The following is a 24,422-nucleotide window of genomic DNA, read 5'->3' as shown; positions in this document are numbered from 1 at the left end:
CGTGCAAATAAAGGAATAAAAGCTTGAGAAATTGAAAACTAATGCAACCACCACAGACAATGATCAGTAAGCTACAATATATTACACTTTTGTTTTGTGGGTTTAGTTACACGTATATCCACTTCAGATCTTTTCCTGACACTTGTTTACATGTAAAAAAATCTGTAATTTTTGATAGAAAATTTGTTAGAACCCCCAAACATTATATGTTTTTTTAACCACTTACTAGGCACTTTTGCCCCTTTCCTTCCCAGATCAATTTTCAGCTTTCAGTTCTCTTGCAATTTCAATAAGAATTGTGCGGTCATGCAACACTGTACCCAAATTAAATTTTTATCATTTTGTTCACAAAAATAGAGCTTTCTTTTGGTGGTATTATTCACAAATCAGTTTTTTATTTTTTGCGATATAAGCAAAAAAAAAGAGCGGAAATTTTAAAAAATATATATATTTTCTACTTTCTGTTTTAAAAGAAATCCAATAAAATCTAATTTTGTCATAAATTTAAGCCAAAATGTATTCTGCTACATGTTATTGGTAAAAAAAAATCCTGTTAAGGGTATAATAATTGGTTTGTGTGATCACGGACATATGTACGCAGATGATCATGTACAGATGTGCGCAGATGATCATGGACATATGTGCGCAGATGATCATGGACATATGTGTGCAGATGATCATGGACATATGTGTGCAGATGATCATGGACATATGTGTGCAGATGATCACGGACATACGTGTGCAGATGATCATTGGGACATATGGTTTTACTGCTACATATGTGGGGGACAGGTGTTTTTACTGTGTGAGAACATGTGTGGGGACATGTGTGTGGGGACAGTGTTTTGGGGACACTATTTTGGGGACATTGTGTGTTTACATTGTGTGGGGACACTGGGCCGGTGATCAGTGTGTAAAAAGCTGTAATAAACAGCTCGTACTCACTGATCACCGGCTGGCTTCAGCAATCCGCTCTCCTCTCCTCACTGACAACTTCCATGTGAGGAGAGGAGAACCGATCGCCTAGCAACCGGCTCTCTATTTACATCACCTGACAGCTGTGATTGGACACAACCATCATGAGATCAGGAGGGCCAATCACAGAGCCCTCCTGCCAATCGGAGATGCGCTGTGTCCGGGTGACACGAGCGCATTGGGATCGCGCCGCTGCACAAGCACGGATCCCCCTCCTTTTGAGGGACATTCCTGAACTTCCACTCAGAAGGAGGAAGCGCCCACCCGGCCGTATATTTGCAGTGGCCGGGTGGGAGGTGGTTAAAGCAGAGGCCCTAGAATAAATTTGTGGGTGTTGCAATGTTTTATGTGATTTTTCAAATGTAATTTTTTAAATTGTAATGCAAAAAAAACACAATACATACATTTTTTGTAAAATATAAAAGATGATGTTATGCTGAGTAAATAGATATCGCACATGCCACGCTTTAAAACTGCACACACCTGTCAACGGCAACAAACATGTAAATTTAACTATCCATAAGCGACATTTTAAAATTCTTTACAGGATACCACTTTAGATTTACAGAGGAGGTCTAGTGCTAGAATTACTGGCCGTTATCTGACGTTTGCGACAATACCTCACATGTGTGGGACGATCACTGTTTTTGTGTGTGCAGGACCTTTACTAACCTATAAGACCCCAAATCCCTCCTCTGCCCTTAAAAGCATTCAAAACACCAAGATCTTTGAATGCTTTTGATTTTAAAAAAATTACAGCATTGACATCCGGGTAAACAGATGATGTCAGGTCATAGCCCAGAGCCGATCAAAGCTGATCCCAGCTTTGCACGGCTGTCCGACCAGCCGGCAGATGTGCCGGCTGGTCGCTTGGGTCTCCTGGTTGAACGACAGGAGATCGTGAGCAAGCCACGGAAGGAAGAAGGGGGGTGTCCCCTCCCGCTGCTTGCAATACTTAGCCACTCTGATTGCTATCACAAGAGAGCTGACCGCCCGGTCTAAAAAACGGTACCAGGATGATGCCTGTGGCTGCAGTCATAATACCGGTATAACCACTGAAAGTCCAGCTATGTACAGGTACTTTACTGATCGTTAATTGGATATACAATGTTGGGTTATGGATTACAATGTACAAAGTGGTTCATTCACAATGACTGAATGCTGAGGTAATTCTGTCCTACTACTGCCACCTACACATTGTTGATGTACTCACAGAGACAGTGAGTCAGTCAACAGTAAGAAGATTCAAACATACTTGGGATAAACATATATCTATACTCAGACTAAATGTTAAAAAAGACTTGATGGACCCCTCGGTCTTTTCCTGCCATCACTCTTCTAGGTTTACATGTCCCCCCTGGCCATGTAAAAGTCATTTACTAGGCAGAGATGACAATTCAGGTGGAGAATGACCTTCACTCATTTGGGATGACTGAAGTCTGTGATCATTTTGTGCCACCTCTGCTGCAAACTTATTGCTAACATATACATACTTTCATATAGTTACATAGTTGGTAAAGTTGAACAAAGACAATAGTCCATCCAGTTCAACCTGTGTGGGTGTATGTGTTTATATCAATGTCATTTCCCATATTCCTGCATATTGCGTTCACTAAGATGCCCATCTAGGAGTTTTTTTAAATTATCGACACTCCCAGCTGAAACCAAAGATTGTGGAAGGGAGTTCCACATCCTTACCGCTCTGACAGTAAAGAACCCTTTACGCAGTTTAGGGTTATATTGGTTCTTGTTCAACTTCATTGAGTGGCCACGTGTCCTCTTGAGTGACCTGAGACTGAACAGTTTTCTCCCTATGCTAGTATCAGCATTGAGATATTTGTATACCTTTTAAGCTCTAGGTCTCTTCTCTGGGAAGAATATGTTTAATGCTCATAGTCCTTCCTTGTAACTGAGATTGCCCAGCCCCGTTATCAGATTTGTTGCCCTTCTCTGGACTCCCTCCCGTTCCATCTTCCCCAAGCCCTGAATGACTAGGCAAATGTGACTGAACATATGCCCATGCCCCTTTCTCGTCAAACATATAAATGTTTGCGCATGTGCGTATCGTATAAAATAAAATCAAAATCAGACCACACAAAATAATCCACTTTAGTTTGGTTGGCTCTGAGGAAGAGGCAAGTCCTCGAAACGCCTTAACCTGTTGGATGTCCAATTGTCCTGTCATGTTATATGATGAATCATGGACTGCATGTTGCTGTTTCTATATGATGAGCTTTTGATGAGTTTGCCATTTTGTGAGTATAATATATACCAACTCTATATGCAATAAAGTTATGTTTTAAGCATAATTCACTAGGCTGGTGCGCCTTCTCTTTTGCTTTATGGTTTCAATGTTCTTAGACCTCCCCAGTCTTATTAGGGCAGCAAGGAAAGTCTTATCTAGACATGTACAATTCTTTTTGGCTCAAATGTAAATTCGGATACATTTTTGGTTATTCGGATGTATCCGAATCTCCAAAGGAAATAATAACTGTTGTTAAGGAGCGGGACGGGAAGCCAGACGCCACGTCTTTAACAACCAATGACTCATTAGCTGTCAGTAGGCTTCCCAGCTAAGAGCTAATATGTAAACAAAAGAATGCCAGCAATAGAAAATTCAGAAAATAAACAGCATGGGGTCCATACCAGGCCCCCACCCGCAGACCCCACAACCATCACCCAGGGTTGTCCCCATCAACATGCCCCAAAGCAACCCCCCCCATGTTGAGGGCTTGTGGCCCGGTATGTTTCAGGAGGGGGGGTGGGCGCTGGCTCGTCCCTCCCCCCTTTCCCGGCCTGGCGGGCTGCATGATTGGATAAGGGTCTTCTTTTTTGGCATGGGGTTCCACTTAAAATCCAAATCATACTTCACCCCCACTAACTTATTTACTGCCCAGGCGATTGCCAATAATTTCAAAAAACAAAATTGACACAATTTGTGATAAAATAACCAGCATCCAGCTTTCTCCCTCAACCAACACACCAAGTCTAACACAACACTCACTACTTTCCTCCTTCAACCCTATTTCCACTGAGGAAGTTGTCAAACTCTTTTTCATGGCCCACCTCATCACCTGTCCCCTGGACCCTGTCCCCTCACAATTACTGCAACCACCTTCCTGCTCTATCATGAACTCTCTAACCCACACCTTCAACCTCTCCCTCTTCTTCTGCACCTTTCCCTGTCTGCTGAATAATGCACTGGTTACTCCCATACTTAAAAAAATCTCACTTGACGCCACCTGTTTGAATAACTTAAGACCCATCTCCCTGCTCCCGTTTGTCTCCAAGCTTCTTGAACGCCTTGTCCACAACCGTATAAGTTGCTACCTCAATGACAGCAACCTTCTCGATCCACTACAGTCTGGCTTCCGCCCACATAATTACACTGAAACTGTCCTACTAAAGCTCACCAGTAACCTACTAATTGCTAAAACCAACGGCCAGTACTCCATACTCATAGTCTTAGACCTTTCTGCTGTCTTTGACACAGTTGACCACCCACTCCTCCTCAATAAACTCCATACCCTTGGCCCCCATGACTCTGCTCTTTCCTGGTTCTCCTCTTACCTCTCAGCGCATTTTCAGTGTCACATACAACACCATCTCCTCCGCTCCTCTTCCTCTTTCATGGGGTACCCCAAGGCTCTGTTCTTGGGCCCCTCCTATTCTTTCTCTATATCTCTTCCCTGGGCCATTCGATAACCTCCTATGGCTTCCAATACCACCCATCTATCTCTTAACTCCTCAACTCAACATATCACTTTCCTAATGTATCACAAATTTACTGGTCGACATAGCAGTATATGTCACACAACTTCCTCAAACTCAATCTTTCTGAAACTGAGCTTGTAATATTTCCTCCTCCCCATGACTTTACCATTGAGATCAAAGCACAACCATTAGTCTCTCCACACATGCCAGGTTGCTGGGTGTAATCCTAGACCACTCCTTCAGCCCCCCACATCCAATCACTATCTAAATCTTTCTGCCTTAACCTCTGCAAAATTTGCAGAATTCGCCTCTCTCTTACTAACAACACCACAAAACAACTTATTCACTCTTTGGTTTTTTCATGCCTTGACTACTGCAATTCCCTCCTTACTGGCCTACCTTTACACAGGCTATTCCCCCTTCAGTCTATTATGAATGCTGCTACTAGAATAATATACCTTACTAACCGATCCATGACCGCTGCTCCTCTCTGCCAATCTCTTCACAGACATCCCTAACCCATTGTTAAAAATTCTAAATACTAACCAAAACATACAAGGCCTTCCACAACATCACCCCCAGCTACATCACCAACCTCATCTGCAGATAACGTGCCTTGAAAAAGTATTCATACCCCTTGAAAGTTTCCAAATTTTGTCATGTTACAACTAAAAACGTAAATATATTTTATTGGGATTTTATGTGACAGACCAACACAAAGTGGCACATAATTGTGAAGTGGAAGGAAAATGATAAATGGTTTTAAAATTTTTTTTTACAAATAAATATCTGAAAAGTGTGGCGTGCATTTGTATTCAGCCCCCTTTACTCTCATACCCCTAACTAAAATCTAGTGGAACCAATTGTCTTCAGAAGTCACCTAATTGGTAACTAGAGTCCACCTCTGTATAATTTAATGTCAGTATAAATACAGCTGTTCTGTGAAGCCCTCTGAGGTTTGTCAGAGAACCTTAGTGAACAAATTGCATCATGAAGGCCAAAGAACACACCAGACAGGTCAAGGATAAAGTTGTGGAGAAGTTTAAAGCAGAGTTAGGTTATAAAAAAATATCCCAAGCTATGAACATCTCACAGAGCACTGTTCAATCCATCATCCGAAAATGGAAAGAGTATTCCACAACCACAAACCTACCAAGACATGGCTCTCCACCTAAACTGACAGGCCGGGCAAGGAGAGCATTAAGCAGACAAGAGGCCCATGGTAACTCTAGAGGAGATCCACGGCTCAGGTGGGAGAATCTGTCCACAGGACAACTATTAGTCATACACTCCACAAATCTGGCCTTTTAGAGTGACATGAAGAAAGCCATTGTTGAAAGAAAGCCATAAGAAGTCCCGTTTGCAGTTTGCGAGAAGCTATGTGGAGGACACAGCAAACATGTGGAAGAAGGTGCTCTGGTCAGATGAGACTAAAATTTAACTTTTTGGCCTAAAAGCAAAACGCTATATGTGGCGGAAAACTATCACTGCATATCATCTTGAACACACATCCTGTGAAAGTTGGTGGTGGCAGCATCGTGTTGTGGGGATGCTTTTCTTCAGCAGGGACAGGGAAGCTGGTCAGAATTGATGGGAAGATGGACGGAGCCGAATACAGGGCAATCTTAGAAGAAAACCTGTTAGAGTCTGCAAAAGACTTGAGACTGGGGCGGAGGTTCACCTTCCAGCAGGACAACAAATCTAAACATACAGCCAGAGCTACTATGGAATGGTTTAGATCAAAGCATATTCATGTGTTAGAATGGCCCAGTCAAAGTCCAGACCTAAATCCAATTGAGAATCTGTGGCAAGACTTGGAAATTGCTGTTCACAGACGCACTCCATCCAATCTGACAGAGCTTGAGCTATTTGGCAAAGAAGAATGAGCAAAAAATTCACTCTCTAGATGTGCAAAGCTGGTAGAGACATACCCAAAAAAAAACTTGCAGCTGTAATTGCAGCGAAAGGGGGTTCTACAAAGTATTGACTCAGGGGGGCGGAATACAAATGCACGCCACACTTTTCAGATATTTTTTTGTAAAAAATTTTGAAAACTATTTATCATTTTTCTTCCACTTCACAATTATGTGCCACTTTGTGTTGGTCTATCAAATAAAATCCCAATAAAATACATTTACGTTTTTGGTTGTAACATGACAAAATGTGGAAAGTTTCAAGGGGTATGAATACTTTTTCAAGGCACTGTATCTCCCATATCGTCCTCTCCGCTCCTTCCAAGACCTCCTCCTCTCTAGCTCCCTTGTTACCTTCTCCCACGCTCGCCTCCAGGACTTCTCCAGAGCCTCTCCCATCCATTATTCTTTTGTAGAACCTCCCTCTCCCTTTAGATTGTAAGCTTCGTGATTAGGGTCCTCCTATCCCTTCTGTATTGAACTGTATTGTAATTGTATTTCTCCCCTTTATATTGTGAAGCACTATAAATCCTGTATAATAATAATCTTGCCACATGCTTATGGTTCTGAAAACTAACAGTACTGTTATCATATTTGTTCTCTGTCTAGTTTACCCTGCTTGCATGACCACTATTTTTTCAATAAAATGTTTAAAATGTGAAAAAGAAAATGGTCCATAGCCTGGTACCGTATACTTTAAAGCACATGCTAGCTGTCTCTGAACCAAATAAGCAACTACAAAATGCTTTACCTTAGTATATAAAGACATACTTTAGTCAAGAAAAAAATATTATGTAAAACATAATATCAGGTTATATTCACTTGGCATTTCTTTGTAGTATATGTGGACTCTAAAAATCACTGTACTGAAGCTTAAAACTTGAGCACCTGAAGTTCCCTGCTACTATAATGATTGCTTGTATTGAATATGAATGGGTCTACTTTTGGTTCAGCTCATATTGTCTGCCATGGCTTGTATGGTGTTGAATGGTTTTTACCACAATGGTAATATTAATAATTAGTACAGAATAGCAGACCACATTGCTAGAAGCTGACCAAATTTACTTTGCATTTCTCTTCTCAAGAATCACATTTGCCAATACAAATGTTAAAACAAAATTTGCCATGAGGGTATGGGACTCTTGCCATGATGACACCTGTCCTTAAAGTGGTGTTCCGGCCGAAATTATACTTTTTAAATAAAAATACCCCTATAATACACAAGCTTAATGTATACTAGTAAAGTTAGTCTGTAAACTAAGGTCTGTTTTGTTAGTTTATAGAAGTAGTTTGTTATTTTATAAACTTGCAGCAGGCCGTGGCCATCTTAAGTGTGGGCATCTGAAGCCAGACTGTATTTCTTCCTGATCTCATCCTTGCAGATCTTGCACATGCTCAGTGCAGCACAAGCAGTGTAATAGGTTTCAGATCAGGTTTCCATAGCAACGGCAGTGTCAGAGGAAGTTGCCGCCCTTTCCCAGAAGGCATTGCAAACAGGAAATGATGCGATGGGCCGCGGCCAGGGAGGAGGAAGTGAAAAATGAATACAGCAGATAAACAGTAAGTGCTGAGAAAAAAAAAAATTAAAAATATCCAATTTGTTTACAGTGCACAGTTTAGCGATGGATGCTGAAGAGTTGTAAAAGTGGGTGGAACTCCACTTTAAGTACTGGGCAGGTGTTCAGGAGGGGACTTCTTGCTGAAGTCCTCCAAGCCATCCTGGGACAAGGTCAATTAGATGGGGTAAAATGGAACTAAAGGCATAAAAAAAAATTAATTTTGGAGTAAGGGAGGGTTATAATCCCTGTTGGGATTTTTTTCCATCTGTGTCCTATTGGGGAGATTTCCCTTCACTTCCTGTCCCATAGCCAAGATATGAAGTGAGAGGAAATCCTGCCAATGTGAAGGAATCCCTGGTTGTCATCAGGATCAGCAGAACTAGTGTTTGAATTTCCTTCAATTACTGTTTTAAGAACAACCAAAAATTTTAGATTTTCTTTTACTTTCACTTTCGATGATAATGGTAAACATGACAAATAGAGAGAGTGTATCTCCCTAACAGGGGCAGAGACAGCAATAAAACCCTGACAGGGGTTCTAATCTCCCTCCACTCTATCCAAAACTAGAAAAAAGTTTTGCCTTTAGTTATATTTATAATTCTGGCCAGTCACTACTGTTTTCAGTCAAGGGACGTTGGTGCAAGGGAAGTCTCTAAATTACTTTGTGACATTCATATACACAAAACCACGTTTGCCCTATATCTGTCCCATGACTTTTCACTGCAAAGTTTGTATGGTGGACATATCGTGCATGATCTGGCTAGCAGAAAGCTTGTTTTATTGAACTCCAGTTTTCTTGTGAAAAACACAAGGCGTTTCACATATACTGTAAGCAATTTAGAAATTTGTTTTGGCAAGAATACCTGTTTGTTTCATCATTTTCATCCCAGACTCATTTCTGAATGGATGTGTCTGCTTTTCTTTATAACCACCATAGCAAATATTAGTGTTCCAATGAGGTACTTTGCAGTGTCTGCATCCCCGAGACAATATCTTACCATTTAGTATACATGAAAATCCCATTGAAGCTGATGCCTGAAATATCGCAGTGAAGTCTTTTTAGAAAAGCAGAGAGCCAATCACACAATCAGGAAATTTCTGGGTGCACTCCGTACACCAATGGTGTACAGAATACCTCTAGGTTACTATGTTACTATGTTAAGTAACCGAAATTTAACAGTTTCAGAAAATTACACGGGTGCAGATTGAAATGGAAATGCAATTTTTAATAACATGTCCCATGCAGCAACTATATATGTAATATTATTTTTTCATAAAAGTAGAATTCTACTTCAGGGAAAACCAAGTTGCTACCTTTTGCCCTGACCTGGAATGTCATTACTTTTTAATCACAATGTATTATACAAAAAATCTATTAAGAAACAAAAATCGAATTCATGCCTCAGTCGATTACAGTTTTTGAAGACAGTTACAAAAAATATTATCCTATAGGGATCTGTCCTGTGATAGATCTCCTCTACATCAAAAAACCTCAGCCAGGCTTCCCTACATCTTCATTCTGTAGCTTCCAGCTGCAGGATGAATGCATCTCGTGTTCAAGACTCCAGTCAGTAACTATTAAGAATCATGCTAAGAGCTGCTACTATTTCTTTTTTACCTCCAGATTTAATCCTGGATGGGTGATACCAGCCCCAGTTCCCTGGAGTGATTGTAAAGCTTACTTAATTTCCTTATTGGATCTGTGAACTCTCCTTTTTCCCGGTTATTCAATTCCAGAGGTGTTGTAATGTGAAGCAAAGATTCGCTGTATTTATTAATAGGGGAATTGCATTTTCCCTGGGGAATCACTGAAACCTTGCTCTGGACATATACACTAATCTGTGAGTTTTAATGATCACTTGCTATGAAGAATGGAATTGAAAAAGGCAGAAATGAGAAACTTACATTAATATAAAGTTGAAATTTAAATTTTTATTAAAAATAGTAAAAAAAAAAGAAAGAATGTACTTGATTAGAAATTATATAATAAGGTTGTTATCATTTCTCACAGTCATGTGAAATTAGAATTTTTTTTGACACAGAAGGGTAAGATTTTTTGTTAGTCACGTATTCACTGCATATTCCCCATTTGACACTTTTCCCTCCATATTCCCCTTCTGCAATATTTGGTGAACAGGGTTGACTTTGCTGAAGGGGGCACGACTAAGGTAAAAGCCTCTCCGGCCCTGCATCACCAGGCCATCTCCTGCACTGTGCAAATCCAGCCTGTTAAACTGACAGCTCAGTTCTAAAAATTGCATTGGAGGAGTGGCTTATGTACACCTAGGGGTTGATTTACTAAAACAGGAGAGTGCAAAATTTGGTGCAGCGCTGCATAAAAAAAAAATTAGCTTCCATGCTTTTTTTTGTCAAAGCTTAATTGAACAAGGTAGAAGCTGATTGGCTACTGTGCACAGCTGCACCAGATTTTTCATTTTCCAGTTGTAGTAAATCAGTGTCTTTTTATAGTATATATGAGCTCTAAGAAACCTGTACTGTGACTCTCCCAATCCATCCATCGAAGCTCTCATGGTCAGTGTGATAGCTAGTCCATCTTTGTATTAGGAGGTCTGTTAGCTCTGGATATACAGAGCAGAGAACGGCTGTAAAAGTGACAGTATAGCTCCACTGGTTACACAGGGAGATTCACTCTCCAAGTGTAATCTGCAGGACCGAGCTTTCAGTGTAACAGTCCAGTCCTGCTAGGCTTTCATTTGGGAATAAAAGCTACTGTTGTAGCTGATAAAGTGGAACTAAAAATCAAAATTGAAATATATGATGCAGTTTGTCAATAACATTAAAGTGATTGTATGTAACATTTAAAAAAAAAAAAAAAAAAACAAACATGTCTATACTTACCTGCTCTGTTCAATAGATTTGCACAGAGCAGCCGTGAACCTTCTCTTTTCCCCCAGCAGCGCTCCTGGCCCCTCCTCTATGTCCATTGCCCCCATGGGAAGCTGCTTTCCATGGGGGCACTTGTGTGTGCTCGTTCTCGAGCGCATTGACACAGACAGCAGGACTCGGCCCTGCCCCCACTCCCCCATCACTGACTTTGATTGACAGCACTTGGAGCCAATGGCTCCCGATGCCCCAGGAAAGCCAGCGAGACCCAGAAGTGAGGAGAGAGAAGAGCTGCAGACGTACACAGTGCTGGATCGAATGAGGGCTCAGGTAAGTAAAAGGGGGGGGGGACAGAGGGGGATACTGATGCCTAAACATTTTTTACCTTAATGCAAGGAATGTATTAACCTCCCTTGCGGTATGATTATGTCAGATTTGTGAAGCTGAAAGCAGTACATTGTTTTGCATAGAAATTTGGCATTTTATATTGTACGCCTGTAATTCTTAGAAATAACACACTTAAATCTGTCCAAACAAAAGTCTAGTAGACAGCCCAGGTACGATGAAGTTTGAAACACAAAATCATAAATTATAATAAAATAAATAACTATAAATAATTATAAAAAATAATAATATTATAATAATACATTTTATTCAATAATGTAATCAAATCAAAAACACAGAAATTTGCTCAGTTGCAGAATTGTCGCTGTCATTTTCAGTGTCTGATGACGAATTTCCCCACGAATCACTATCGCTCAATTCTGCTTTATTAGTTATTCTAATTTATTATCGCTGTTTTCTAGCTGGTCTAAAACCACTTTTGACATAAAGGAACACTTTTTGGTTGCCATGGACAATCTCAAGTTTCCAGGCAGAAAGAACAGTATATATAATAAGAAAGTGCAGGCAGGGCATTGGGCAAAGCACTAGGGATAAAAGGGATGTGAAATGATTTGATACAGTAATGTAATCTTGCAGATTACAGTATGTGTTATGTTTTTTCACTATTTTGAATTTGCTGCTGGGCTCCGTCCCCGTGCGTCACGACGCTTGCAGGGAACGGAGCCCAGCACACAGTACATCGGGCGGAGGACACAGCCCACAGACACAGCAGGAGGACATCGTGGCAGGATTCTGGGGACAAGGTAGGTAACGTTACCTGTATCCTGCAATGCGATCCCGGGTGTGTGAGCCACACTCAGGATTACTGCCAGGGAGGTTAAGGTAGAAAATGTATAGGCTTTAGAACTACTTTAACACAACATTTTTTTGTTTTACTGAGTCCCCCATAACATTATTACCTGTTGTAGATCTGTAATATTTCCACTTCCTCTAATAGGGTAACAAAGCCATTCTTTCTGCATTGGAATCTTACAGCAGTGTTGTTGCCCTGTGGACAGGGTAGTTGTAAATGGGCATATTTTAGACTGACTTTGTCTAACTCCAGCTAACACTTTCCTTTGGAAAAAAGGTTTATTGCACATGAATAAAATATGACTGTTGTATGTGTTAAATGATTAGTCCCATCTTCTGTAACTGAAACTTTTGCCGGACAGCTTGACCTGTTAAAGGAAGTAAAAATAATGGATCTACTGTCAGGATCAAAATATCATAAAGCTATATTATTAAGGGACTTAGAAAAACAAAGACTTGTCATGTCAGTGCTATTATCAGACTGCATCATATATATATGACACCAGGGCTGTCTTTAATATTAATTGGACCCTGGGCAAAAATTTTCTTAACCCCCCCCCCCCCAATGCAATTTCACTCTCCACCTGCTTTGAGATATACAATAAATAGCAGATAAACTTAAAATCAGTTTACTGTATCAGATCAGGCAGGAATTGCGATTGGTTGCCAGCAGTTACAGCATATCATTACTGCTTACTGACTGGTTGCTAGAGGTTACAGCACACATTACGGCTCACTGATTAGTTGCTAGAGGTTACAGCACATCATCTCCTCACTGCAGGGGAGCATGATATACATATGAATGCTGCCTTTATTTACATATCAATGCCACTGGCCGCAGCTATTTACTTAGTAATGCGCTGCTATTTACATATGAATGACGGTTATTTATATGTAAACACAGGGTCTGCAGGTTAGACATCTGTACACAACAATAGGGCAGAGCTGGGCAGCATTAGTACCAGCACTTCACACTGTGATATCGGGACACAGCACAGGACTAACACTTCAAGGGACAAGGGAATTTTAACTGGGATAGTTGGCAAGTATGAGGCAGCTGCTTTGGGCCCCACAACAATGACAGGGCGCAGGGCAGCTGCCCCTTTTGCCCTGCCCTAAAGACGGCCCTGTATGACACCTGTATAGATAGGCCCCAAAGTGTATATCATTTTCAATTTTGCCCATAGCTTCACTTTAGAAAAATATATATATGCTGCACTTTTGTACAGACCATTTCAATGAATATGCCTACAGCTAAAAAAAATGGCTCTGGAGATAACTGGATAAACAACATTTTATTAACCCAATTCATCCCCTTTTTCCTTGATTTTTTTTTGCAGATTTTTTCTTATCAATTTGTATGATAACTTTTTGAATTTGTGTATGTTCGTAGTTGTATCACTTAAAAATGCTTTGTACCAGAAATACAATTCTAGTGTATTTTTAAAAAGGGACAAATTGCAAATTAAAAATTGTACTTTGGAAGAGTTATAAACTATTTCAGTTCTCAGATGGAATAAGAGATTTTGGTTATGGTAACGTTAATTGAAATCTGCCCCTTCTTTTATATGCCTATCACAACTAAAACACAATAGTTTAACCACCTGACAACACCTCCCTCCATCCAGTCTGGTTTTCCACAGACCATAGATAGGCAATCCTAGGACTCGTAGACAGTGGCTGTGAGTTCTGCACCCTGTGCCAGCCCAGCCTCTGTATGCTTGGATGTGCAAGCTCCATCCATGCCAGCTCAGAGGGAGCACAACTTTGGCATCCTTGCTTTGGGTACCATGGGACATTTACCCAGCACTGCTGTTGAGTTCAGGCAAATTAAATCTAATAGATTCAAAATCTCTTTATAAATAGGCCCCAAGGTGTCTGCGTTTAACCAATACATTGTAGCAAGTTAATTAATAATACAATTCCTGCAGAAAGAAACTTGGCAAGGCTCAGTAGATCTGTTATGTTTCCACTTCCTGGAGAACTGGGAAACAGGGGAAGGTCCATGCATTATGGAAGAGGCCACAGACAAAACAAAAATCCTAAGTTCTGTGTGACACTATAATAATTATAGGTGTGTACCGCTGTATCCCACAAGATGACATTTTAAATACAAATATACAAAAAGTATAGTCCGCTTGTATAAAAATGCACCCCTTCACAGCCAGGAATACCAAGAGCTCTAATCTGTTGAGAAAGGCTAGGGAGATTCCACCTTTCACAACAATCCCTGCCAATCCTGCATATAGAATGGACTTTTCTGAGGCTGTTATACAGAATGTACAGTCTACTTGCAGCACCATTAAATCCAGTTAGGAAAAGAAATACAATTAAATGGATCTGTATAAAATGATGGATGAGGTGCTGAAACTAAACACCTGGGATAAAGAAATGATCAATTACATGCTTTGGGTTTTGGGATATTTCCAGTTTCAGTTCCAGGCTCTGTAATGCTTAAGAGGTCGACTGCATTAAAGACAGAATTCTATTCTCATTTAGCTGAATAGTTGTTGTAAACTGTAATTTACATTACTATATATTTACCTATAAATAGATGTACAGAATATATTGCTACAAAAAAAAAAAAAAAAGAAACCGCATAAATCAAGAAATATATGTCACGAGAGGAAATAGGTTTGTCTGTCCTAATAATTTTAGGCCACATGCACACTGGGCATTAAACCTGTGTGCATCCAAACTTGGCATTTTAGTGCATCCGGGAGGCACAGGTGCACTGTCCAGCCCCACTGACTGCTGTTAAAATCTGTCTAGCTGAACTCTTTACCTAGTGGTACTCACTTTTGGGGCCCAATGTATTCAGGGCCATATGCCTAGAAGGCAGAATACTTGCATTCTGGGCATCTGTCCTTGAACGCATAGGGCCCTAGATGCTAATACCACTCAGTCCAGGGTCCAGCCTCCATTTAATTCAGTCTGCCATAGACTTTAACAGGCTGCGGGCAGTAGGGCTGGAGAGCTGCACCCATGCTTCTTGAGAACACTAAAACTTTGGGATTGGACACACAAGGGGTAAACGTCCAGTGTGCATGGGGCATAAATTGTGCAATGGAAAAACAGGCAACAGAACAATGAGGGTGTATGGTAGCAACAGCAAATTCACCTATCCATACCACAGTTACACATGCTGCATTAGGAACCCATCCATGCTTTTATTCAGGGGATTGCATACATTAAAAATAGCAAGAAAATAATAGGGATGATTTACTAAAGGAATAGAGGGTGTTTACTTAGCAAAGCGAGTGTTCATTTTTCAAAGTGTATAATGACTTTCGACAGTGATTGTTACTAAATAAGGTGAACCTGTGTTCACTATGAATACCTAATCACAAGCAAGCCTGCAAGAGTTCATGAAAAAAGCAGGATTTTTACTAGAATGTTATTGGTTTGTTGAAGTGAACACAGCTTTGGCTTAAGCCGGCCATACATGGATCCATGTTGAACGGGGTGAATTTTGAACTATGTATGGGCAGGCTTGTTGTATACTAGTCTATCAACTGACTTGTGTACAGCTAGCCTGTTGGAAAATTCAATTTCAATTGTGTATGACCTGTCTTACTCACAAAGAGCAGTGGTCATTTACTTTGCTACATAAAGAGTCTCTACTGTTGAAGGACACTTCTAAGTGATGTTGATGAACTGTGCTTGCTTAAAACGTTCCTTTCATTATGTTGTCAAGTATGATATTGCCTGTTCTGACAAATATTTCTTTGTAAGTCATAAATCTATGTCTTAATAGACCAGTTCTACAAGGTTAAGAAACATTCAATGAACCTGAGGCTGGGTTGCTATACCTTTACATATAGGTCATGTAATAACCTCCAAAATGGTACTGTCAACATCTAAACCAATTTCTCAGACAGAAAGAATGATATAAACAGGAACCTGAACTGAACAATATTTTCTTCCTCTAAAGCAGGGGTGTCCAAACTTTTTTTCAACAAGGGCCAGATTTGATGAAGTGAACATGCATTTTGCCTGACATTTTGAACCATTAAAATTCGGTCTAAGTGTGTTTGTCTGAGCACTAATACGCTGCCCAACAAGAATTCTCTTGCCTTTGTGGCTGTGTGTGGTGAAGAGATGAGCTTGGGCATGTTATTTGGATATATATATATATATATATATATATATATATATATATATATATTTTGTGGCCCCAATGAATCTCTGAGCACCGCTCAGGACTAAGGATGAGCTTGGGCGTGCTATTTGGATATAACTTATTTATTGGCGTATAACACGCACCTTCATTTTAAGAGGGAAGTTTCAAGACAAAATAACATTTTAAATAAAGAACTGTGAAGCAAAATAAGGGTCAGTGCCCATCAATGCAGCCTTATCAGTGCTCATCAATGCAGCCTAATCAGTGCCAATCTGCAGCCTCACCATTGCCATGAATGCAGCCTCACCATTGCCATAAATGCGGCCTCACCATTGCCATGAATTCAGCCTCACCATTGCAATCAGTGCAGCCTCACCATTGCAATCATTGCAGCCTCACCATTGCAATCAATGGAGCCTTACCATTGCAATCAATGAAGCCTTACCATTGCCACAAATGCAGCCTCACCATTGCCATGAATGCAGCCTTACCATTGCCATGAATGCAGCCTCACCATTGCCATTAACACAGCTATACCATTGCCATAAATGCAGCCTTACCATTGCCATCAGTGCAGCCTAATCAATGCCCATCTGCAGCCTCGGAGGGGACAGGGAGGGGGGCGGGACAAGTGCCAACAGATTACATACAGGAGAATCTCCTGTTTACTCGGCGGCCTCTTTAATACAAAGTCCCACCTCCTATTATAGGCAGAACAGTCGTCCAATGGCAGCCCAAAAGACGGGACTTCTTATTACAGATGCCGCCGAGTAAACAGGAAATTCTCCTGTATACAATCTGACAGCACTCATCCCGCCCCCTGAGGCAGCGCTGATAAATAGGGTATATATCTTTTGTGGCCCTAGGGGCCACAAAAGGTATATATATCCAAATCACCAGGGGGGCTGTATTAAACCGGAACACGGGCCGCAATTGGCCCGCGGGCCGGACTTTGGACATGCCTGCTCTAAAGCAACTGTACAGTTGTTTAGTCATTCAGATAGCAAATTCCTGCTGGAAAGGAAATGCGTAATACTCTTCATTGCAGAATTGGTGACGTTTGTTGATCTATGTGGATGATCTGATTGAACCATGGCATAGACACTATGCAATATAAACTGTTGCTAGGATACAAAAGGGATACACAAGGGATATCTTGGAACATCAACTATTTTCTTTGTATTCACTTAACCTAATTCCCTATTTAATCTCGACTGTGCACCGATTTCCCCATTTCCTGTGTTTTCCAATGATCTTGACTAGTCCAACTTTACAGTAACGTAACACAAGACATGTGTCCCAGTAGTTAGACAACTGAAAACTAAAATTCCTGTTTCTCTACACATTTGATTTATCTTTTCTCACTTGACATAAAAAAGTAAAATGTGGCTTGTAAAAAAACAGTACCAATAATATACCATTTCCTTTATATGAGCTTTCATTGGACATATTAAAGGAAATATCACCACGGGTTGTTAAGCTGCAATGAACTGGATCTTCTCCATGTTCTATTACTATGTTTTCGCATGAGACGAACATACATTATTTACTCCCTAATTAAACAGTACAGGGCATCAGAAAAACTAGCACATTATAAATAAATAACATTATGTGGCAAGAAAAATAGCTATAAAGGAATATCATTTTCAGAAATATATGTAAAACTTACTGCTGCTGCCATGGCTTTACCTAAGTAAGTAGTAGCATTTCAACTGTTCCTAATGAATAAAGCTATAGTGACACTAAACTCACATTTTTTTATAAAATAAAATCGTATCAAATATGTTTAAATATAAGAGGAACATAGCTTCTATCTCTCTGTTCCGTTGTTTTACCTTTTAAAAGGCAAGCTTTTTCTGCTCTTCTCAGACTTGTTCTAGGGTGACTACATTTGTTCTTATGCCCCCTTGTGCATGTGAACCTAGAAACTCTTTCCTGCCCACCCCCAAGATAGACTACATATCTACAAGCAGACCCATTCAGCACTATGAGAACTGTAGCACACATAGAGCAGAGCATGTGACCAGAAATAAGGGCACTGCTCACTCTATACTAGTAGCAGCGAGGTGCATCGGTGGAGGATAGGGAGTGTGCTCAGGACAAAAAAGAAGCCTGAAAACAATAGTAAGAGACTTTCTAAACTAAACAAATAAAATTGTGATATACTTGATATTTTAAAACTGAGGTTAAAAAAAAAAGACCTTATTGTCATTATAAAAAAAATGATTGTGAGACTTTAGGAATTTCTGTGTGATTGGCTGCTCAAATGTGATCTAATCTGGGTCATAACAAATTCAAGTGTTAAGAAACCCACAACAGTAAAATCAGCCTCTATATGCAGTAAAGCATGCTTGTTATACTCAATGCGGAACCTAAGGGGTTAATCCTCTGCATTGTGTAAAAAGGCTGTTTGATTCTGACTTCTCTGATCCTCTCCTTCTTCCACAGTCCCCAATACATCTCCTGATAGAACAGAGCCTTGGGGGCACTCTGCACATGCTCAGTTTGGTGTGTATTGCTAGACAGGTTTTTTTTTTTTGGGGGGGGGGGGGGGGGTGCAATCAGCACTGACCAGACAGAGAGAGTCATGCAGCCATAGGACAGTCAGAGGACAATGGAAAATCCTACATACTTTACCAGTGCTCGGCTGGGCACTGATAGATAGGAGTTACAAGACTCCTATATACTGCTGATGAGAAAAGGTATTTTGTTTACATTTACTAAAATAATTGCATTTCCATGTTAAGTGTACTGTGGGAGACCAGATATAGTGAATGCAGGGTCATGCGTTTAGTAACACTTTAATAGTCTTACTTAATGAACACAAAAACCTTTTAAATTGGCATATCTTACAAAAATAATAGTGAAATAATGGAGATTGAAAAGCATTTGATACTTTATATTTAGTAAATTATGGAATATACTTGTTGAATAAACTGATTAGTGAGAACCTTAAGAAAATGCTTTTCACTAGCTTCAGACTTCTGCGATGGTTTAAACATTTTTTTTTTTTTATTGGGGAGCTGAGTTTATTCATTTTTGTAAGTGCAATAAATGATTTTGTATGGAATAGGCATTCTGGTTTCTTTCTTATTTTTAGAATGATATAAATTATTTTTTGCTTGTTTATAGCCATTTCATGTATATGTATTTCATTGCAAGCTATATTGCTTGGTTACAATGTTTCATATGATATCACAGCATTTCTATTGTTTTTAATACAGAACGCTGATTTGCCACTTGCCGACCGCTGGCCATCATATGACGTCCTGGGCTTTCAGTGGTGATATCTGAATGATGCCTGCAGCTACAGACATCATTCAGATATCAATCTTTTCTGCCGGCGATTCCCTTAACTGTAAGAACAATCATAGTGGCTGTTCAGCCACTTGATCATTCTTACAGGCAGTATAAGGGGACAACCCCCCTCCCACCACCCTCCGATGCTTCTACTGGGTTGCCTGTATGATCAGCGAACGGGAGAAGGAATCCACCACCAGCGGAAGTTAGCCATAGAGATTTCCGAGGGACAGATGGTCCCAAACAATCTCTATGACTCTCAGAGGCTTGGGCGCGACGTTATGACATCACGTCCAGGCCGGCGGAAGTAAACAAAGCCGAGGACTCGGCAGGAAAGTCTGGGATTATGACATTTTTTTTTCTATCTCAGCCTTTCCTGCCTAGGGGAGAGATGTGGGGTCTTATAGACTCCACATCTCTCCATAAAGAGGACATGTCACGCACCATTCCTATTACAAGGGATGTAATAGGAACAAAAGTGATCTTTTTTTTTTTAAAAGGAAAAGTGTAAAAAAAATAAATAAATAAATAAAATAAAATAAACAAAACAAAAAATTAACTGCTTCAGCCCTGGACCATTTGGCTGGCCAAAGACCAGAGCACTTTTTTGCGATTCGGCACTGCATAGTTCTTAATTGACAATTGCGCGGTCGTGCGATATGGCTCCCAAACAAAATCGATGTCCTTTCTTTCCACACAAATAGAGCTTTCTTTTGGTGGTATTTGATCACCTCTGCGGTTTTTCTTTTTTGCGCCATAAACAAAAAATGAGTGACAATTTTGAAAAAAACACAATATTTTTTACTTTTTGCTATAATAAATATCCCCCAAAAATATATAAAAAAACATTTTTTTTCCTCAGTTTAGGCCGATACATATTCTTCTACAAATCTTTGGTAAAAAAAATCGCATTAAGCGTATATTGATTTGTTTGCGCAAAAGTTATAGTGTCTACAAAATAGGGGATAGTTTTATGGCATTTTTATTAATATTTTTTTTTACTAGTATTGGCGGTGATCAGCGATTTTTATCATGACTGCGACATTATGGCGGACACATCCGCCAATTTTGACAAATTTTTGGGACCATTGGCATTAATACAGTGATCAGTAGGGGGCAGTGAAGGGGTTAATGTGTGTCCTAGGAAGTGTTCTAACTGAAGGGGGGTGTGGACTGTGCAGGGAAACTAACAGATCGCCTGTTCATACTCTGTCAGTTCTCCCCTATGAGAACCGGAAACTGTGTGTACACACACAGCTCCCGGTTCTCCGTGTGCCCCGAAGGATCGCAGGAGCCCGGTGGTGATCGAGACCGCCGGGCACACTCATGGGCTCTGTGGGCGAGCAGGGGGCGTGCACGCGCCCACTAGTGGCCGTCTATGGTACCATGACGGCGATTCGCCTGCCTGTGCCATTCTGCCGCAGTGTAACTGCGGTGGACGGTCGGCAAGCGGTTAAAGAGCCCCCGTCCCCACATGCAGAAGTGAACGCATATGTAGGTCACGCCCACATAAGTAAACAATGTTCAAACCACACATGTGAGGTATCACCACGAATGTTAGAGCAAGAGCAATAATTCTAGCACTAGACCAACTCTGTTTGGCACCATACCACAAGTGTGCGCAATTTTAAATTGTGACATGTGAAGTATCTATTTACTCGGCGTATCATCATCTGTCACCTTATACATAAAAATTGGGCTAACATTTCTGTTTTTTTTTTTAAACTTATGAAAGTGTTTTTTTTCCCCAAAAAAATTGCGCAAATACCATGTGACAAAAAAAGTTGCAATGACCGCCATTTTTTTCCCCTGAGTCTCTGCTAAAAAAATATAAAAAAATTATGATTTTTACATGTAGGAGAGGAGTGCTGGAAATTGCCCGGTGGGCAAGTGGTTAAAGTAAAAAAAATGTTTTCTATTTGACCCTCCTGTTGTTGATTTACACTTGCATTCTGGATCATTGCAATATTGCATGATCTAACTTCTCTTTGGTATTTGGAATTCATTCGTTTTATCATTGTTTGCAAGCTTCTCTGGTCTTAAGGCAGGACAGCAGCCCTAGAGCATTATAGGAATGAGGTTTTGTTAACCAGTTCTGTCTAAACATTTTCTACATGTACCAAAATAGTTTTATAGTTTCATAGTTGGTAAGGTTGAGTAAAGACATCAGTCCATCTAGTTCAACCTGTGTAGGTGTATGTGTGTCAATGTCAATAATAATTTCCCATATCCCTGTATGTTTTGTTCACTAAGATGCAAGTCCAAGAGCCTTTTAAAACTATCAATACTCCCGCCACCGATTGTGGAAAAGATTTCCACATCCTTATCACCCTAACAATGAAAACTCCACTACGCAGCTTAAGGTCAAACCTCTTCTCCTCCAGTCTCATTACACTCCCCGAGACTGAATAATTTTCTTCCTACGCTGGGATCACCATTGAGGTATTTGTTTAGTGCTATCATATCTCCTCTCAAGCGTCTCTTCTCCAGGAACAATATGTTTAGTGCTTGTAGTCGATCCTCAAAATTGAGGTCCTCCAGTCCCCTTATTAATTTTGTTGCCCTTCTCTGGACTCTCTCCACTTCCAGCAGATCATTTCTGAGGATTGGTGACCAGAACTGGATGGAATACTCCAAATGTGGCCAAGCCAGAGTTTTAAAAAAAGTGGGAGGATTATCATTTTATCCCTGGAGTAAATTCAAACTTATGGTACAAGTTATGGGATTTTCATTGGGAGGGATCAGTTTTAAGCTCAAAATGGAGTAAATTTGCTCCCTCATATATAGCCTGGTGCAATGATCCAGTGTCCTGCAAAAGGGTCAAAAAAACTAATCTGAGGATCACGTACAATCTTTTCAGGTACCACAAGGTGCTTGCATTTTTATCTGTCATGTAATTTCCATGAAAGTGTATGAACTAACAAGCTCACAGTTAGAAATCCTTCTATAGCCCTCTGAATTTTGACAACTCTTTTTTTGAGGTCTTGTCAAATCTCGTTTGATAAAGTTATATTTCACTTCAATAGAATTTTTCTATGCTGAGCAGTTAACCAAAACAGCAACATTTTTATTTCAACAGGGCAGGTCAAACCTATCTGTGACTTTTATTATTCTCTCTTTATAATGTCATAATGGTAGAGGGCCACATACTTCCATCAGAGATATTGATTAACTATTTGTTCAATAAGGATAAGGCAATGTAACATATTTCTAAGCTTTCTCTATTAAAAAGAATGATCCTTTTTAATTAATATGACGTATAAGGTCAGAATACGTTTTAACATTTATACATTCACACATTTAAGCAGCATCCCAGAAAACAAATACGTAACCCCCAAACCTTCTTTATATACACCTGTACCTGTGAAGAAAGGAAACCTTAAAAATTACCCAGATTTCATAATTAGCATCTGTTAACATGTGAAATGATCTTCATCTAAGCCACACAAAATAACAAGCCTTACTTAACAAACACATACAACATTTCATATTACCATAGGTTTATTAAACAAATGGCTTAAACCTTCAAAAAAAAAAAAAAAAAAAAAAAAAAAAAGATCCTATTTTTATTGGCAGTAACCTCAACTAACTGCTTATCAGTTCTCTCCTGCAGTTAGGAAGCATTTTGGCCACTTGATTATATAGAAAACTGTCTCCTATATTTTGTCTTGTTTGAATGCACTGCTTCAGATCATGGCACATCATTTAAATGAAATTGATGTCAGGACCCTGAAAAGATCATTCCAAAATGTCTTAAGTCTGAGCCTTTTTATTGTGGTATCATTGTCATGTTGCACAACCCAACTAAATGTAGGTTTTTAGATCAAAATAAGATGCTCTGATATTCAGCAAAAATATCCTGATATGAGTTGAAGTTTATTCTTTTCTCAGTGACTCCAAACTGTTTAAACTTTGAGGCAGCAAAGCAGACACACACCATTCTGGTCCAGAGGCTATGCTTCACAAATAGGACAAAGTTTTGGCAATATTTTTTTGCAGGGCCGGATTTATACCCCAGGCCTCCCTGACAGAAGGGACCTCCTCTGTACAAAAATTATATAAAACAATATAGCAAACAATATATAAAGTAATAAAAAATAAATAATAATAAAATAATATAAAATGTATAATAAAACAACTATTTTCTTTTATTAAATGTATCTTTTGAAGTAATATTTTGCCAGCCATCATCTTTAAAACTCTGGACTAGTATGTTGTATTTTTTTTCAAAAACGAATTTTGGCGGCTCAAGCAAACCACACATAGAGTACCATGACTGCGCGTGTGTGGGCACATGTGACCTCAGAATGATGTTGTGTCATGAATTTTAAAAATGTGTGACTGTCATTGAGAATGTAAACCAACTCTGTGTATAAGGAGCCCCCTGAACCTGAACTGCTCTGGGCCCCTCAAAGCCTGGCTCTGTTACTTTGTCTAAAAATAATGCTGAGTAAATTTAACAAATGTTCACAGAACATTTCTATAGCATAGATACTAGTATCTAGTAGTATACTATATATACAGTGGGAAGAATGTTCCTTACAGTGGTTGTCAGAATGCCACCCTAACAGAAAGCCATAAAGATTATTGTCATCTCATGCAGTTGGCTCTGCCAAGGGGTATTGGTCCTGTGGCTATATATACACCATCAAATGAAGGGCCAATCAGCCACAGCTCAAGAAAACCCTAGCAACATCTGTAGGAACCCTGGTTGAGAATGGCTGGTCTAGACCAATATAACAATGTAAATATATGCATTCCTGGAATTAATCCTTAACTGCCTGTCGCCCGGCCTAT

The 24,422-nt window shown here is 39.9% G+C and overlaps 1 protein-coding gene across 4 annotated transcripts in view; it reads right to left on the bottom strand.

Annotated features, from left to right (window-relative positions):
• The window catches only part of SHANK3 (SH3 and multiple ankyrin repeat domains 3), a 605,848-nt gene that overhangs the window by 523,470 nt on the left and 57,956 nt on the right, over nt 1-24,422 (bottom strand). The gene's annotated exons all lie outside the window — the stretch shown is intronic.

The sequence above is a fragment of the Aquarana catesbeiana genome, linkage group LG03 (genome assembly GCF_042186555.1).
Source record: "Aquarana catesbeiana isolate 2022-GZ linkage group LG03, ASM4218655v1, whole genome shotgun sequence".
In the NCBI taxonomy this organism is placed as follows: Eukaryota; Metazoa; Chordata; class Amphibia; order Anura; family Ranidae; genus Aquarana; species Aquarana catesbeiana.
Note: the sequence above shows the minus strand (reverse complement) of the source record. Positions and strands in the feature narration are given on the sequence as shown.